At 39.5% G+C, this 19,359-nt stretch overlaps 1 protein-coding gene across 12 annotated transcripts in view; it reads left to right on the top strand.

The window, feature by feature from the left end:
- PLCB4 (phospholipase C beta 4) overlaps positions 1-19,359 on the top strand; it is a 422,433-nt gene that overhangs the window by 100,441 nt on the left and 302,633 nt on the right. For 3 of the 12 annotated variants that reach the window (XM_049100258.1, XM_049100265.1, XM_049100264.1), the window contains exon 1: positions 4,451-4,631. The exons of 6 other annotated variants lie outside the window; for them this stretch is intronic. The gene's annotated coding sequence lies outside the window, so the exon portion shown is untranslated. Of the gene's footprint in view, positions 1-4,449; positions 4,632-19,359 lie in introns of those variants that run through there. 3 more of the 12 variants (XM_049100269.1, XM_049100270.1, XM_025469326.3) reach the window with 3 other exon arrangements.

Below are 19,359 nucleotides of genomic sequence, written 5' to 3'. Positions count from 1 at the left end.
TTACCCTGCTTTAAAATAATCAGGTTTGCTAATTTGTCCTTTGTTCCCTGGAACAAGGAGTTGACTTTACCTTGAGTATACTGAGGTATTGGCTTTAAATTCAATCTTTAGCAAGGCCAAAAGGATCAAGGGCACTATGAAAAAGCTTAGTCCTTTTAATCAAGACTTTTGGGGAAAAGAAGTAAAAAGCATTTTTGTGTGTTTTTGGGATTTGAGGGAGAGGAAGGAGAAAGGAAAGAGGCAGATCCGCCAGAACCTGAAAGTTTTCTTGTTTATCACGTCTTAGAAAATGAATATGCTGATACTTCCTTAAATTCCTTGGTACTAAGAGTCAAAAAAAAAAAATAGCCTTCATGTACAGCTTAGAGCTACTACGGGGAAAGATGCTGTATAAGTATACTAAAGGGAATTGGAAAGGAAAGGATGCCATTTACTCTGGAAGCACAGCCTTTATTCATGTTCACTGGTTTTATAGTATTATAGCAACACCGTTCTGTCTTGTTTAGGCAGCTTATCTGGCCATGTCAAACAGGTAAAGCTGTCTTTATCAACTAATTAAGAAGAGCCCGAATAGAAACCTTGTCTTGTTCTAATTAATACAGTTCTTCCTTTATATACAGTTCTTAAAAAAAAAAAAAAAAAAAAAAAAAGAGCTGTTTCTTAAATTGGCAGGCCTTTCTCGTAGTGTGCTGGTCAACACTTAACCCCTGGCTCTGAGGAGGGGAAGGGGGAGAAGATTTAGTTTGTGCTGTTTGGGGACTGGGCCTCCTGGGGTGGGGGCTGAGGGGAGGGAGGTGCCTATACCAGATGGGACCTGGGAAGAGAGACCCATGGTTGTGTCCTGCTGGCAGTGCATCCTGGCTCAGCACACCACTGATTTTTAGCATCAAGGAATTAGAAAGGGAAGAGGTACTTGGTGGGAGGCAGCCAGAGGCAGAAAAACTGAAGAGGAGAGAAAGTAATTAGAAACTTGGAGCATGTTGGGAGGCAGGGGTTTCTGTTAAAGGAAGTGGAGTGAAAGTTTCCATTCTCTTTAACTGGAACTGTGGGGATGAAACCCTGTACGGAAAAGTAGGGGGGAAATCTTTGCTGAAAGTAGGAAGGGGCTAGCCCCCAAATGTTAAGGTTTGGAAGCAAGTCTGCAAATTTGGTGATGGTTGGAGCAAATCCAACGGTGTTTACTGTTATCTCCAAGCATCGCTCGCCTAGAGCCCCAGCTGGCAGAGGCTCTGTGAAGCCAGGCAGAGGAACGAGAGGTTGAAGGTGGGTCACCCCAGACAGTCTTTGACTTTGAGATTTTGTGTCTTGGGCTAAGCAGTTTCCTCTGTCTTTTATTTTGTTTTGGGGTTCTTTTTCTTTCTATAATGTAAGTGTATAGCATTGTGTCTTTTCCTTTTTTGTGTAATTATTATAGTTTAGAATAATAACAAAGTCCTATGCTCATTGACTTACTACCCTTACACAGTACCTGTTGACTCCTAAGTATGAACATTTAAGGAAGCAGTCCTACTTGTTCTCCTCTTTTCATCCAATATCTTAATGATATTATTTGCTATTTTTATATTAAGAATTATGATTTTCTTTTTATATAGTTACTCTACCTTATATGGATTTATTTTCAGCTTTATTGAGATCTACGGGACACATAAGTTTAAAGTGTACACACCTATATTCAAAGTGTACACCATTTTCCCCCTCTTGTATGTTTTTGTTACTACACTGGTCAGTTGAACATAAAAGGGGAATATGGAGAGGTTAAAGGTGTTGGAAGTTATTGAAATTAGGCTATAGCGATCCTCCTATACATTTCATATATCTATCCACAGTTTTTTATGGCTATATTTATTTAGTAGGGCTGTATTTATTTTCCATTTTATTGAGTCATAATTGACGTATACCATTGTGTAAGTTTAAGGTCCCTATGATGATCTAGATACGTATTGCGCAACAACTACCATAATAATGGCCGTTAACACCTTCATCACCTCTCATAGTTACTATTTGTGTGTGTGTATGTGTGTGTGTGTGTGTGTGTTGTTTGGTGAGAAGATTTATAACCTTTTCATTACATTCTGTAAACCTAATTGTTTGGCTTCGTTTCATATTTAAACTGCTGCAAAAAAACAGCAAAAGAAAATATCAAACTAGGAAGCTTAACAAAATGAAATAATAGAGTTCAGATCACCTGGTTGTTAGAAGCCATAATTTAGATGGGATAAACTCACTCATTAGAAGGAAACTGTATTTTGAATATGAGTCATCTAAAAGTGATCACAGGCAAATATACAGTAAAACTCAGCAGTTGTAATTAATATAAAAGGTAGAGGGAGTTTTTACTTTTAATTTTATGCTTTCTGTGGGCTGAACTTTTTTTTTTTTTTAAAGATTTTATTTATTCATGAGAGAGACACAGTGAGAGAGAGAGAGAGAGAGAGAGAGAGAGGCAGAGACACAGGCAGAGGGAGAAGCAGGCTCCATGCAGGGAGCCTGATGCGGGACTCAACCCCGGGTCTCTAGGATCCTGCCCTGGGCCGAAGGCAGGCACTAAACCGCTGAGCCACCCAGGGATCCCCATGGTCTGAACTTTTAAAATCTGTGTTACTTTCATAATTGTTAGGACATTTCAGCCTATATCCATTTATTATAATGAGACAGTTGGGTGTTCTTCATGGTAAACGGTGTTTACTGTTATCTCCCTGTTTTTTGCTACAGTAAATAGTGGCTGAAAGAACATCTTGAGATAACATAATTGCATGATCTATGTTTGCATTTGCCCAGAGCTTTGGAGTTCATATGTTGGTATTGCATTTGGGTGGTGTTTTTAATGGTTACTCCTGGCTTTGTGTCAGGGTTTTGGGAGGGTGCTCTCTGTAAGCTATATTCACACAGACTCTGAGGTCTGACATTGAACTTTTGAGGGCAGGCAGGTAACTACAGTGCACCTGCATGCTTACTATCATGACTACAAGGTACAAAGCAAAATGTCCGGCCTCTTGAGGATAGACATAATTCTCTGCCTCCTTTTTCCTTCATAATTCAAAGAATATAGATATCTCTTAAATACACGGATAGTGTGCTTCCATTCCACATACTTTCATTTAGAAAGCAGGCTTAGCCTTACCATTACCACTGAATAATCTATAAATGGATCCCATTGTAATTTCAGAGCTATAGTTCAAGTTAAGCTAGATGGGAAGCCTAATAATTGAGTGACTTTTCTAAGTGCTTTGGAAACTAATCATAATGTCAGGTTTGTTGCTTAAAGCTTGGCAAGTGGAATCTAGTTATTAGCATTTCCCAAATTTGTCTCATGAGATACAGTTCTCTCTGAATGGCTCTCAAAGGATTTCATGATTAAATAAGTTTGGGAAACAATGCACAAAATTATAATAGATTGAATATGAACATAATAAAACCTCAGAAAAATACTGCAGTGTAAGGATTCTGGTGACGTTTATGTAGGTTGACCATCCTGAAACTTAACCCTGGAGCCTTGTTTTGTGAAACATCTTAGTTCTCTGGCACATTTTGGCAAAAGCTGTTTTTTTTTATAATTTTTTTTTTTTTTTACTGCCACTCATGGATGGGTAAATCACATATGTGTAAGTATGTGTTAGTGTCTTAATTTGATGTAGAGTTAAAATCCTCTTGATCTATTTAGAGAACAAAAGTCTATTTCACTATCTGTGCAAGGGAGATAATCCCCGGATCTAACTTTAAATATTTTTATTTATATCACCATTACTGGTAACTTGAAAGTTTAAAAAGTTTAAAAAGTTTTATTTCCTTTCTTGAACCCTGAAGGGATTATAAAGGAGGTAAATAGGCAAAAGTGGTAGCCAGAAGGGGAAGTGGAAACAAAGATTCTCAGCAGCACAGAAGTTATTACATTTCCTAAATTGTGGACATTCTGTTTGGCTTTCCTTTACGTGTATATCTTGAATTTTTTGTGGCCTTTGTTTTAAGGAAGAGCTCAGGTGTAGGTTTCATTTTTTTTTTTTTAATTTTTATTTATTTATGATAGTCACAGAGAGAGAGAGAGAGAGGCAGAGACACAGGCAGAGGGAGAAGCAGGTTCCATGCACCGGGAGCCTGACGTGGGATTCGATCCCGGGTCTCCAGGATCCGCCCTGGGCCAAAGGCAGGCGCTAAACCACTGCGCCACCCAGGGATCCCCAGGTGTAGGTTTCAAATTTTATTCTTCCTGTTGATAAACCCCAACCTCTGATCCAGTGATACTTGTGTGCAGGACCTCTTACTCATTTCTGGGCAGTTACTCGGCAAGACGCCTATAAAAAGCATTTGCTTGTATTTATTGTTCTGCTTAGAATGGTGAAAAGAGTCTCTGTCGGCTGCTCTGTCTGGATATTTTGTTGTGGCTGTGGGCACTGTTGGCCCAACCTCTCCTTTTGTGGCCAAGGGGTGGGGCTCTGCCTAAAGGACCAGTCTTGTTACATTTGCTGGCTGCGTGAGCTTGCTCATCCCATCTCTTGCCCCCTCCTCCCCTTCTGAAAGAGTGAGTTTATCCAAGAACTGTGGGTGCCCCTGCAGTTCTGAGCCTGCATCAGGGCATGGTCTCAAGAGTCTATTTCTGACGGGGTGAGGTTTAAATCCTACTCACTCCTTTTCAGGTAAGAGAACATACTTTCAACTTTATGAGTGGCAGTTAAGATTTACGAAGGGGATTAGTTTTGGTAAGTTTGGTTTTTTGTTTTATAGCTTGGAGGAGGGCTGTCACAGTTTTACTTGTGTGCTTCCTGGAGGGGTAGTGGTAGAAAAGAAAATACTTCTGCTTTAAGTTTCTTTGACCACTCAAATTTTTTTATGAAGGTTGTTTGATTTATCCATTATTGATTTTTTAAAAAAGATTTTCTAATAAGGGAGAAACTCAAGACAAAATTAAGGCAGAGTAAATTAGACACTGTTTTGTGGTGATTCTGGCATTAGATACAGATTTAATGTCTTTTAAAATGTCCCTAAACCTCACTATAACTCAAATAGATTTTTCAGTAAGGCATTTATCACATGATTTTATTGGCTGGTAGGATTTGTGTGTGTGTGGCACTTAGCATTTTGCAAATTTGTTTTTAAAATGACATATGTGGAGGTAGGGGGTATATGAGAAATCTGTGCTGTTTATCCAATTTTGTTATGAACTTAAAAATAAGGTCTAGCAAAAAATGTAAGAAGTCTCTTAAATATTTTTTGTGAATACCTCAATATGATGCAATACACACAGTGTTAAACATTTTTTCCCACACGCATAAATTGTTACAAAATCCATTCATTTTCATTTTTTGTAATTAGCAATAAAATTATAGGACCTCTTTCAATATGATGTTTTGATTGCCACTTTTTTTGGTTCAACTGTATTAAGATAGGCAAAGTGATTATTTTTAAAAGTCTTTTCCTAAAAGTGCATGAAAATCTACTTTTACTTATGGAATTGTACTTACTCATGGTCTTAGAAAGTTAATGAGACAGTATATAAAATTATTTCCTGAAATAATGAATGGAAATTAATAATTTAGGTTTTGGTTTGTGCGTTTGGTGGTGGTCTTTTTAAAAACTGAATGCATGTATTCATAGACAAATGATGCTAGAATATGAAACTTGTAGTTAACACACACCAAAAAAACTGGCTTCAGATAGCTTTAGAAGAATATTTCATGTTTGTGTACTCTGTTTTGTCAGGAATTTTAGTATCTTTAAAGACCTGTCATTATGAATAAAGGTAAAACTTTTAGTTTTGTCTGAACTGTGACTAGCCACAGATACTTGAGCATGAAAGTCTGTGTTATGATGCTAGAAGTAAACAAAAAAATCATTAAAATAAACAGTTTAGACAGATGTATACATGAATAAATTGTGACATTCTGTGACTATTTTTAAGGGGATTGAACTCTTACAGCTCACGGTTGAAACAAGACAGTGGCGGAGAACTCTTTCGTTAGTTACCTGTTGGAGAAAATATTTTATATGCTTTTTGTATTAAGCAGCGATTACATGCAAAGTGATCCACTCACCAAAGTTACACAGAATATTTCTAGACCTGCTGAAGAAGATGAAACTTTCCCACATGTTCAAAACCAGCTCAACCGTGTTTTATTTTGATTGACTTTGGGGGGGCTTCAGGCTTGGGAGCAGTTCTCCTGAATAGGTGGAAGGTAGGCTTAAGTGGTACAAGGAGGTAGCAGTTGTTGGGGGGAAAGGTGTTTACGGGAGACAGGTGTCCAGGGCTTACTATTGCTCACCTGTTTGTCTGCAACTTTCCTCTCTCTGTCTAAAGTTAAAGCTGCTTTTGAGAAGAGTTAAGTTATTGAGGCTTGGTCTGCAGATTGTAAAATCACTCTCTGCTTCTCATACTTGGATGTGAATATGAATTATGATTGAGTTAAACAGTAAATTATTCTAATGCAGCAGGGGTGGGATGAGGCCTGAGCTTCTGCATTTCTAATGAGCCCCCAGGGGCTGCTGGTGCTAGTTCAGGGACCACACTTTGTCCAGTGAGGAGCTACACGGTATCAAATACTGGCTCAGGTAGATTTTTTTTTTTTTAACTTAATGGACATTGTCTAGTCATACCAAGCAATCAGTTTGCAAAGCAAATAACAATGTGATTGAGGTGGATTGACTATTTGTAGACATTGGCCCCTTCACAGATGATGTAACTGATGATGTGGGACCTGCTGTTTTCTCTGGAAGGAATGTGTGACATTGACATTGTAACCTCTGACGAGCTGCCATAGCCCTTTTCTCCTGAGACTCCCTGTCTCGGGCAGCCCTGCCACTTGCCTCTCCAGTGCAAATCTCCTTCTGCTTTGCCACTGCCACCAAGGCCTCATCTGTTCCTTTGTCAGCTGTCACTTCCCACCTGTCCGGAGTCTTTTATTGCGTTGGGTTGGACTGGTGTTTGCACCACAGTCTTCTGACAGCATCTCCTGCCCTACTTTGGCTCACTGATTTTATTTTTTTAATTATTTTTTAAAATTTTTAACTAATCCCGATGCCTAATGGGGTGCGAACTCACAATCTGGGATCAAGACTTGCACATTCCACCGACTGAGAGACCCAGGTGCCGTGTGTGTGTGTGTGTGTGTGTGTGTGTGTGTGTGTGTGTTGAAAAACACCTTCCATATCTCAGCTTGTTAGATTTGTGCTTTGAAGTTTCAACTTAAATATTCTTCCTGTGTCCTAGATACCTTGTAAACTCTTGAAGAAAGTGGGCAGTGGGGGTGGTAGTGTGCTACTTTGTATTCTTCAGTGATTCCTTTCCATTATATTTTCTTCAGTGTTCTTAACGGAAATCTCAATGGTAATTTGGGTTTTACAATGTACAGCTATATTCACCACCTAGATTCCACCCTTAATACTTTAGATCCTCACATTTCCATCCACCTTTCTCTTTCCTATCTTATTTTTGATGCATTTAAAAATAAACCAAAAGCATAAGTTTGCATATTTACACAGGCTTGTTTTAACTAGAGTTCAGTATTTTTTTAATATAAAATTTATATAATGAGCCATACACATACTTAGTTATATGTAAGTTGAGCTTTGGCAAATGGATAGCCCTGTGTAAATCAGTCCCTGGCAAGATATAGAACATTCCTGTCATCTGAGAAGGTTTCCTCATGGCCTCTTCTTAGCTTTTATGTGCTTTTGTGGATCTTCCCCTTCAAAAGAACTCCTTGATCACAAATGAGTGATTTCTGATCCGTTTGTTTTATCAGATTAACTGGATCAATTTTATTCATACAAGATATTCTCCATACTCTGAAGTACACAGATTGTACAACATTTTTTCCTTTTTTTTCAAGATTTTATTTATTCATGAGAGACACAGAGAGAGGCAGAGACACAGAGGCAGAGACACAGGCAGAGGGAGAAGCAGGCTCCCTGTGGGGAGCACAATGCAGGACTCTGGGGTCATGACCTGAGCTGAAGGCAGATGCTCAATCACTGAGCCATCCAGGCATCCCTGTACAACACTTTCTAACAAGCTAACATCTAATTTGTTTATGGTGTTCTTAGTTCTGACAAAAATTAAACTTTTAACAGTAACTCAGAATATCTGCCTTTTGGCACGGGTTGCTTGCCAATGACTTGGTTGATTCTTCTAACATTTTACAAGATGATGGGTGAGATCATATACTTTGAGACGTGGAGATCTGGAGATAACCATATTCTAAGAGGTTCTTTAGGCCAACACACGTCATTTCTGTGGCCAGCTATTTGCTGTGAAGATTTTACTTGAGAATATATACCAGGCGAAATTATGAGGTGAATATACATTGATTCACACTTTAAAAAAAATCTAGATGTGTTTTTATTTTAAATTTGAATATAGCTGACACAATAGTATGTTAGTTTCAAGTTTACAACATAATGATTCAACTTCTGTGTACATTATGCTGTGCTCACCACAAGTGTAGTCACCATCTGTCACCATACAGAGCTATTACAGTGTCACTGACTATATTCCCTATGCTCTACCTTTCATCCCCATGACTTATTCATTCCATAACTGGAAGCTTGTATCTGGAACAGAAAGCTTTGTTCCCAGGGTCATCTTAATTCATGACATTCCACTTTGGTGTGCAATAGTTTGTGTCCGTTTTACCCTCAATACTTCACTAAGGATGGGACTGATTTAGATCCACCTTGAGGTGGATACACAGAACTGTGTAAACCTCCACTCTCCAGACAGCAATTTGCTCAAAATGCAGGTTCTCGGAATGACCTGTAACTAGAAAGCAAACAATGCCCCACAATGTCTTTGGTCACAAAGAAGCAGTGTTTTAATATCTGGCAGGAAAGTAGCCTAGCCGAAAGGATATGGCCAAATGAGTGAGTTCATAAAGTTGTTCAGGGGCTTTAAAGTACTCAAATTGAGTTCTTTCAGAGTGCCTTAAAACCCCCACTTCTTATTTTTTTCCTTCATGTTAGTCATTTTAATACACTTGAACATGTAATTCATGTTCTGAAAGTCCATGTAGGTCCTTCAACTGTTACTTATATTTAGGCATATCTTGCTTTTTCAGTGAATACTGAGCTATAAGCAGTGGGTTGATTCAGCTACTTTTAGCAATAAATACCCAGAGTATAACTCAGAGTTATAGGGCAGCCCCGGTGGCTTAGCAGTTTGATGCTGCCTTCAGCCCAGAGCCTGATCCTAGAGACCTGGGATCGAGTCCCTCGTCGGGCTCCCTGCATGGAGCCTGCTTCTCCCTCTGCCTGTGTCTCTGCCTCTCTCTCTCTCTCTGCCTCTCATGATTAAATGAAAAACAAACAAACAACTTAGAGTTATAGATATTATGTGGTAAGCGCCCAGAAGCTTTTTTTTTTTTTTTTTTTTTACAGTCTTGACCCAGAATACTTGGTAGAAATTTATATTGATTTTTAAAGGTACATCATTTAATAGGAAGTTTGTTTTCTTGCTTAGAAAGGAATGTAAGAAAATACCCCAGTAGTTTTTAAAAGCACAGTATATGACCCTTAGAACCAAACTGAACAAATACTCAACAGTTATCTATTTAAAAATATAAACCAGAGACTGACTATATATAAAGTCAACTACCTATAGGCCAGGAGAAACCATCTCTACATGCATATTTACTATATTTTCCAAGCCACTTAGTTTATTGTTGCTTCTCAGATGAAAGGAGTAATTTTTGCAAACACTTGAAGTCAGTTCTGATAAAATAACTCAGAACCATGTTTTAAGAAAAATAAGTTCAGGTTATAAATCAGAGCAGCTTTCTACTGGGTTACAAGAGTTTGAGACTTCTACTTTGGTATTTTATGATATAATTGGAGGCACCAGAGACTTGCGTGCTTGTGTATGTATGTGCATATCCTCTGCATTTATTTGTACAAACGTGTAACAAAGTAGAGAATTATGGGATGGAGATGGTGGGGGAAATTTCTGCTTCTAATAATAACAAGCTCCCATGAAATAGAAATATGAGTTATCTTTTCTCCAATCCTGCAGAGCTCTTACATTTATTATATGTTTATCTTATAACAGAAGGCTACCATGGGTGCAGATTTTTATTATATTTTCAGCTTCAATGAAAAATGTAAGATTCTAGGTTGAGAGAAGTCACCAAACCCATTTATGTGGAGTGGGATATCTTAACCCTTTTTATACATGCATCTTACCTCTTCTCTGACAGTTCAGAATGAAGCTTTTCTCACTCCCTTCAAATGTCTGCCTGTCCCTCCCTTTCTTGAGTACCTCTTGTATGGACTTACAGACCTATTGGCATCATTCTTCAGGGCACTATTAATTACTCTCTGTTAGCCTTGTCTTCCCAGTGACATTATATATTGCTCTGTACAAAAGCCCTCCTTTACATTTCTTTTACACTTTTTACCTTTTTTGTTTAGTGTTTTGGAAAGCCTTCGCTCAAATACTTTTGGCTGATTGTCTGAATATTAAGAGGCCACTTGTCTCTTTGAATGTGATTAGCTCCATTCCCCTCCCCTCCTTCTACCAAAGTAGAATTAACAGAAAGATTACTATGAGGCAAAATCATTTGGCATTTTGTTTCTTTTTATCTTCGTTTTTAGGTTATTACCATGTAGCTGGCCATAGTTCAGTAATAGTCTAAACATTGCTCCCTTTAATAACTCCTTTCATCTGCGAAGACCAAGTTGTTTCTCTAAAGTAATTTTATTTTCCAGAATGACTCCATAGAGCAGATAGGCCCCACTGATTATCTAGAATGTAAGAAGAAGCTAACACTCTGAATTTCAGCTTCTGAATGACTTGTGAGCAGAGAATGGACCACACTTTTGCGTTGTGGATTCTGGTCAGAAACAGAGGGATTCTGGGGTGCCCGGGTGGTTACCTCAGTTGGTTAAGTGTCTGACTTTTGATTTTAGCTCCCATCATGACCTCCGGGTCCTGAGACTGAGCCCCGCATTGGGCTGCTGAAGAGTTCTCTCCCTGTTTCTACCTCTCCCCTCCAACTCATGGGTGAACACTCTCTAGAGGGGTTCTTTTAATAGCTGAATTCTGCTTGGGCAGGCTTTGATATGGTCAGGGTCTAGAATGTAGCTCTGAGCCAGAAAACATGGTCACTTGGTTTATCCATGTTTTGTGTAGCTATGTTGCATGATTGGATATATCCCATACCCCCCCTGCCCCCCCAAAAAAAGACCATGTCAAGGTCATACTTTGCCCCACACTGTGTTACTAGTTGCTAACTGTATGCCAACAGATTTTCCATGGGTCCTAACAAATTGGGGAACCTGGCAAAACTGGGACTTGTGTTCTCTGTTAGAGGAGGCATGTTCTCTCTAGTTCAACTCTGCCTCCTCCAGATTTTTGTATTAGTTTCTTTTTGCTGCTGTAACAAATTGGGATGGATTAGTGGCTTAAAACAACACAAATTTCTGGGGAATCGGAAGTCTAAAATAGGTCTGCGGGGCTGTGTTGTTTCTCAAGACTCTCGGAGAGGACCTGTTCATTACCTATGACCTAGTCAAGCTTCTGGAGGCTGCTCACAGTCTGTAGCTCATGACTGTGTCACTCTAACCTATGCTTGTATTGTCCGGTCTCTTTCTTTGATTCTACTGCTTACTTCACCATTTATAAGAACCCTCTTTGCGAGGCGCCTGGGTGGCTCAGTTGGTTAAACATCTGTCTGCCTTTGGCTCAGGTCATGATCCTGGGATTGAGCCCCACCTCAGGCTCCCTGCTCAGCAGGGAGTCTGATTCTCCCTCTGCCCCTTTCCTCAGTAATGCTCTCTTTTGCTCTCAAATAAATGAATAAAATCTTAAAAAAACAAAAAACAAAAAACGAAAAAACTCTTTGTGATGACGTTGAACCCTTGCATCTCAAGATCCATAACTTAAACCTGTTTCTAAAGTCTTTGTTGCCAGTAAGTAACATACTCACAGCCTCCAGGAACTAGGATGTGGGCATCTTTATGGAGGCATGATTTGGCCTATCACACCCCAGGCTCCCCTACCTTCCCCAGGAACACAGCCGAACCCCTTCAGGCTGTTGCTTCTGAAGTGTTGGACAACTACAATTGATTTCCATTAACTTGGAGTTGGATATTTATCCAACAAATAAGATGAAAATATCTTCAAAATTGATCCTTTCCCCCTCTGTTCACGAATCACTGTTACTGGTTTATCTTCTGTATACTTCTCTTTATATTTTCTAAATGTTCAGTGATTTTGAGATAGCCCTTCCTTCTCTCTCAGCTTGACTTTTCTTCTGTTTTTATTTTTCCTGATATTATATTTTAGGTGCTTTTGACACCGTGGTTTTCTTTTCATCTGAAGAGTACACTTCCCACTCATGAAGGCATTTCTCCCCTCCCTGATCCCTTGACTATTAATCTCTCGAACTCTAGTTTTTTTTTTTTCCCCCAGAATTTCTGGTTCTGTTGTGATTTGTGTTTTTACTTGTGCCGCCACCTTTTCATGTAGTTTCTTTTCACCCTCTTGCCCCTCCCTCACAATTCCTGTATCTTTGTCTTTTTCATATGACAATAGAAAATGATGTACATTTGGAACTTCCAACACTGCCATTTATCAGCAGAACCTAGTATAATATCCGCTTTTACTGATAAGAGAGTGGCAAAATTAATGTTACAAACAAGCTGCTTAGTAACCTAAGAATTGATGAAAAACTCATCCATATACAAAGGTATCTGAAGCAGGAACAATTTGTCCCATCTTCTCCAAGAATTGTGAAATTTTTCCTTTTTTGACCTTTCTTACTGTTGTTAAGGCTGATAGTACAGCTACAGAAATCAGTTAATCAGACCTCTCTTAACTCATTGGTAAGGGGATTAAAGAATTTTTTAAAAAATTTTATTTATTTATGATAGTCACAGAGAGAGAGAGAGAGGCAGAGACACAGGCAGAGGGAGAAGCAGGCTCCATGCATCGGGAGCCTGATGTGGGATTCGATCCTGGGTCTCCAGGATCGCACCCTGGGCCAAAGGCAGGTGCCAAACCGCTGCGCCACCCAGGGATCCCGGGATTAATGAATTTTAACACTGGTCCAAAAGACTGGAACACATGGCAGTGGTTTTCAAAGTGTGCTTCCCAGGCCAGCAGCATTAGAATCATCTAGGAACTTGATAGAAATGTAAATCCCCAGAGTCCACTCCAGACCTACTGGATCAGAAGCTCCTTGGGGTGGGGCCCAGAAGTCTGTGTTCTAACAAGCTCTCCAGGAGATTCTGATACAGGGATCCCTGGGTGGCACAGCGGTTTGGCGCCTGCCTTTGGCCCAGGGCGCGATCCTGGAGACCCGGGATCGAATCCCACGTCAGGCTCCCGGTGCATGGAGCCTGCTTCTCCCTCTGCCTCTGCCTCTGTCTCTGCCTCTCTCTCTCTTTCTCTCTCTCTCTCTCTCTGTATGACTATCATAAATAAATAAAAAATTAAAAAACGATTCTGATACAAAAATCAAGTTGAAGATCCCTTGGTATATTGTATTGTCAGCCCAGGGAGTGGGGGAGAAGGATGACTCCCTCTCCTTTATAGATCATTTTACACATTCACTCCTCCCAGTTTCCAGGGCTATCACTTCCAATAAACTATGTTCACTGAGAATATTTACAATTCTGGTATGCCATCCAAAGTCCCTTTGTTTCACCTTGGAAATAGTAATCTGTGGATTGGTATCTGGAAGAAATAGTTCTTATTGGAGAGTCTATCCACAGGGCTTAAAGCTTAGGTTGTACCAATATAAGCAGAGATCTCATTTTTGGAATCCACCAATTAACTCTTTTCAGATAGGCTCACTTCCCATCTTTCAAAGTATGGCAGTTTCCATAAAGGTTGATGTTTTAAGTCCCTGAAACCTTTAAAATGAATCACCAAGTTACTCCATGTGAAAGAAAAAAATTCTCTATCTGCCCCTACAAAGTCATTCGAAGTAAATTTTATGTCTACCCTGTAAGCCTGTGTCCATGGCAGGTCAGGCCATCCATAAAACTTGTCTCCAAATTTGGTGAAAAATCTGCAGGGCCACTTAATTTTACTGAACTATAATTAATTAATTAATTAATTTAAAAGATTTTATTCATTCATGAGAGAGAGAGAGAGACAAGCAGAAACACAGGCAGAGGGAGAAGCAGGCTCCATGCAGGGAGTCTGACATGGGACTCGATCCCGGGTCCCCAGGATCATGCCCTGGGCTGAAGGCGGCGCTAAACCTCTGAGCCACCTGGGCTGTCCATGAACTATAATTTACATACAATAACATGCATCTGTTATTAGTGTCTACTGTGTGTCTCAATGAATCTTGACCAATGTGTGTACCAGTCTAGCCATTACCACAGTCATTATATAGAACCTTCTGTCACCCCAAAACACTTGTTTGGGTCCTTTTACAATCCATGCCTCTCACCTTCGTGCCTCCAGGAAACCACTGGCTTGCTTTCTGTCACTATGGATTTTTTTTTTTTCTTTTTCTAGCATTTCTTACAAAAGGAATCCTGTTCTTTTCATCTAGTTTTTTTTTTTTTCATGACATTTCTGGGATTCTGACACGTTATATGTACAAGTAGTTCTTTTTAAATTGCTGGATGTTAACAGTGTGGATGAATCCTAGTTTATTAATCTGTTGAAGGAGATACATATTTTTCCAGTTGCAGCGTGTCAAAGGTGCTGTGAACGTTCATGACAGGTCTTTGTGTGGACATGCTTCTTCTTTTGGGTGAATGTCTAAGGATGGAATGGCCAGGTCCTGTGCAGGTTCAGCTGCATGAGAAACTGGCTTCCCAAGTGGTTGAGCTATTTTGTATGCCCACCATGCAATATCTGAGTGTTCCCCTGAGGCCACTTTTACATGCTGGATGTCAGACAAATAGGAATTTAATTTTGTGTTGCTGCCTAATGTGTAAATTATATTTATTGTACACACATGTGTATAAGTGTGCATATATGTGCATCTAGAAATATGGATATGTTTCATATGAACACCAGCTAGTATTTTATATAGCATATAAAATTCTAACCCATGAGCATGTATACACAAACCTTAAGCTACATATAAGTGATTGATTTCTGTTTTTCCTCAATATTTATTTACTTCTGTCATTTGTTGGTTATTACTATTGACTGTTAAGTGGCAAGCTTTAGAAAAATAATAGCAACTCTAACACAAGAAAATGATCATTTTTTACCTCTGACTTGTGAAAAGGTAACTGTCACAGGAGTTTGGTGTTAGCTTACTTTGGGATAGCTGAGACCTCCAGTACTGCATGATGCAGGGTGCAAGGACCTACAAAATAAACAGTGGGCAAGAAAGTGCAGATGAAGGAAACTGAGGAAGAACGATCCTACAAAGAATAGGAAGAATGGACTGGCAGCGAGAAAAGAGATTTTCAAGGAGCAGTGGTCAGGACCTGGGATCAAAATAGAATGGAACCAGTGGATGCAGCCACAATGGAGACAGGGAAACCAGCTTTACACACTTGTCATCATGGCACTGAGCAGAAGTGAATAATATCTAATAGAAGTAAAAGCAGCATGCTTTAAGGGAGGAGAGTGACTCATTCTGTGGCTGACATGGGGAGGGGGAAATTGAGGAAAGCTTCAGGAATAGCAGTTAGGGGTGGAACAGAACAGTAGAGTAATGAAAAGAATTCCATCTGTATATATGAAATGCTGGAATTGTTGAATAGTGTTTAGAGAGTGGGAATAAAACTGATGGTGGTTGGTTTGTACACACTTTTATCCTAAACATATGATGACTGGTTAAGCTATTGCTGCTGTTAATTTATGTCACACAGTGAGTGGAGTCCCTGGGACTGGCCTGAGCCAGGGGCAAGGTGCTGGGATAAATTTCAGTGAGTCATCTCTTGTGACTTAAATAGCAGCAGGCTAGAGGTCAAAGTGTAGTGATGGGAGGAAGTCTTTTTGACACATGTTCCTCTTGAAAGCAAACTTAGAACCAGCATACATAATTGAGTTTCTCAAGCAGGTGTAGAAGGATAAGGGTGATGGGACATGAGCCTGCATCCAGTTATGAAAGTTGCTGTGTTCTATGCAGAGACATTATGATCTTTCCTATAGGTCAGCCATTTTCCAAATGACTTTAGGTGTACCTTTGGCCATAGATGAAGATACTCTAATGGGATACATTCAAGGCCTTAGAGACTTTTAAGGGAATAGCTGTCCAGATTTTTAGCTGTATATGTCCTCTTTCCTAAAATTGATCTGCCAGAGAATGCATTTGCTTTCTTTTCTCCCTTTTTACTGAAGGACAGCATTCCTCTCATCTTCCCAGAATTTCAATATTGTACATTGTCCTATCGTACATTGTCCTGGAATGTGAAACATCCCAAGTGCTAAACCTGAGGACACTTCTTTTTTAAAAACGATTTTATTTATTTATTCATGAGAGACAGAGAGGCGGAGACATAGGCAGAGAGAGACGCAGGCTCCCTGCTGGAAGCCTGATGTGAGACTACATCCCAGGACTCCAGGATCACGACCTGAACCAAAGGCAGGTGCTCAATCCCTGAGCAACCCAGGTGCCCTGAGGACACTTTTCTTATGACAGAGTCAGAGACCTATTTGGATCATCAGATGATGGGTAATTAAAAATAAGTTTGATAATAGATCATGGTCTTTGGCTTGAAGCTCCAAAGGAGTTTAGAGATTTAAGTGCTATTAAACTCTTACACTCCTCTATTTGGGCTAAAAGGATTTATCAGCATTTTTGTATAGAAATATGAAAAGTTGGAATAAAACCGATGCTAAACTTTAGTTATCTTAGCATTAAGGAATACTCATGAATGTGTGGGTTTATTTTTTAAAGCTCTATGCGTCATATCAGATTCATTTCAAATAAAGTTTACTCTAATATTTTGGCCAATTATTAAATATGATACTTATGTGGACTTTTTTTTTCAGTTGTTTACTAGTAAATGTATAACTCAGAAGAAATTATCTCATCCTTAGGGGCTAAATTCAAAGTAAACTAAAAGTTCTAAATGATATGCCTATTTTTGGTGTAAGGTTGTATGATACTTACGTCAATAAAACAGGTGGAATCATAAAGATCTACTCATTGGGATAAAACTCGCAGGGGTAGTAAAATGGAAATGTGAAAAGGGAATGATAAAACATGAATGTTAAAGAAGTTATTTTTAAATAGGAAATCGTAAGTATCCATTCACATTGGGTTTAGATTCTTATGGGTTTAAGTGATATAACAACCATTTTACTTAAAACGTCAACATTGACAGCATGCCTGAAATTTAACCATTAGCAACTCTTTTGAATGTATGATGAAAAAAATAAGATATTAACTTAAAATTGACTTTTGGGTACACAGTTCTTTCTAGATTGTTCTAAAAGGATAGAAGTAATGGACATCATGGGAACAGTTTGAATAGGGGAATACTTGACAAGATTGATAGCTTTGAAGAGGAGGTGTTTTGCTTCCAAGTGAAGATGGGGAGGGTGCAGTGCAAATGTTGGAAGTAATGAGAGACTAGGAGTGAGTAAAACAATGAATAGAATTTCGCAGTCACTTTAGTGAGTGATGCACCATTAGGATGTTTTAACAGCAAGTAAGAGAAAACTCCAGTTTGGCTTAAATATCAAAATAATTGTGTCCCCCAACAAGAAATCTGAAGGTAGAGTGACTCCTCTGTAGATTAACTCAGTGACTTAAGGTCTGTGTGTTATGCTCGTGTCAAATGGCAAAGTGTTCATGGGTTACTGTGACTCTATTAGACCAGTCGAGACTTATCCCCTGGACCTGGGGCTGGAGCATCTTGACTGAAGCACATGGCCTTTGAAGGACAGTATAAATAAAACTGGAAAAAATGAGGCTGGTCTCAAAAAAAGGAAAAGAAGTAAAGAATTCAGTGAGCCCTCAGTCTTGGGCACAGCAGAGTATAGAGAACAGGCACCAGTACATGACACAGTTAGGATTTGGAGTAGATGGGAGTTAGCCACTAACTGGATGTGGAGTATAAATAGGTGGGATTAACCTAGGCATGTCTCCCCAGTTTCTGACCTGGTCACCAGATGCATTGTGAGGCCATTTAACGATGTGAGAGTCAGAAGGGCAGGCAGATGTGGGAGGTAGAATAATGCCTCCCCACCAAGATGTCTAAGTCTTAATTTCTAGAATTTGTAAATTTTGCTTTATAGGAAAAAGGACGTTGCTGATATGGTGAAGGTTAAGGGCCTTGAGATGGCTAGATTAGCCTGGATAATCCAGGTGAGCACAATCTAATTATCAGTCCTTAAAAGTGGAGAACCTTAACTGTCTTCAGAACTAGAGAGAACACAAGTTGAGAGTAAGTGAACTGGAACATTAGAAGACCTGGCAGGAGAAATCCAAAGTATGAGAGGAACTTGGGAATTAACATTGCAGGCTTCAAAGATGTAGGAAGGGAGCCAGGAGCCAAGGAATGTGCCTGATCTCTAGGAGCTGGGTATAGCAAGGAAACAGATTTTCCCCCTGGGCTCTGCAGAAAGGACAACAGCCCTGTGGGCACCTGGATTTTAGCTCCATGAGACCCATATGATTCTTCTGACCAATGAACTTTAAGATAATGAATTTGTGTTTTAAGCCTCTAGGATTGTGGGTTTTATTATGGGAGCAATAGAAAATGAATACAGCTGGTTTGCCCAGGTTTTTCACTGAGGAATGCATATTTCTTCATGAGCTGTTGATTTAGATGTGCCAGAAGTTAGCAGTCTAGGGTTGTGGACATTCTAGCATTTTTGAGTACTTTAGCAAGTGAGAGAACATAGTTATGAAAGAGCACTTTATTTGAAGCTTACTTATCTTCAGTTTTCTATACTTCATTGTCCCCTTCCTCAAAATTAGGGTTCGGAATAGATGACCTCAGGCACCCTGCAGCTTGAAAATTCTGAAGGTATTTGCCTTAGATAAAACAGAACACATCACTACCCAGTACACTTCTCTCTGGTTAGGATGAGGAAAATAGGGAGCAGCACATGCAAGAATTATCGGTGAACAAAGGAACCTAGCATTCGCTACAAAATGTGAGCATAGGCTTCCAGGGCCTTGTTTAGAAATGCAGTATTGCTAATGTTAGACATCATTCAACATGTACCCTAGAATATTTATGCTGAAATCACTCATTTAGCATCAAGGTAAGTGAAACGGAAGTTTCTGAACAGAGGCATGTGCTGTCCTAAGTAGTTTGGGGGCCAGATAGCCACCATCATAAAAATATCTGTGTTCTGGCATCACTATGGATTATTACATAATGTAATCTGGGGCGGTTGAAAGCATTCCTTTCATGAGCACTGGTGCTCCTTGCTCAGAGATTTTTAATCTCAGGAGGAGAATCTGCTGCTTGATGGAGAACTGTTGCATTATAAAG

Source organism: Canis lupus, chromosome 24 (assembly GCF_003254725.2).
Source record: "Canis lupus dingo isolate Sandy chromosome 24, ASM325472v2, whole genome shotgun sequence".
Taxonomy (NCBI): Eukaryota; Metazoa; Chordata; class Mammalia; order Carnivora; family Canidae; genus Canis; species Canis lupus.
Note: the sequence above shows the minus strand (reverse complement) of the source record. Positions and strands in the feature narration are given on the sequence as shown.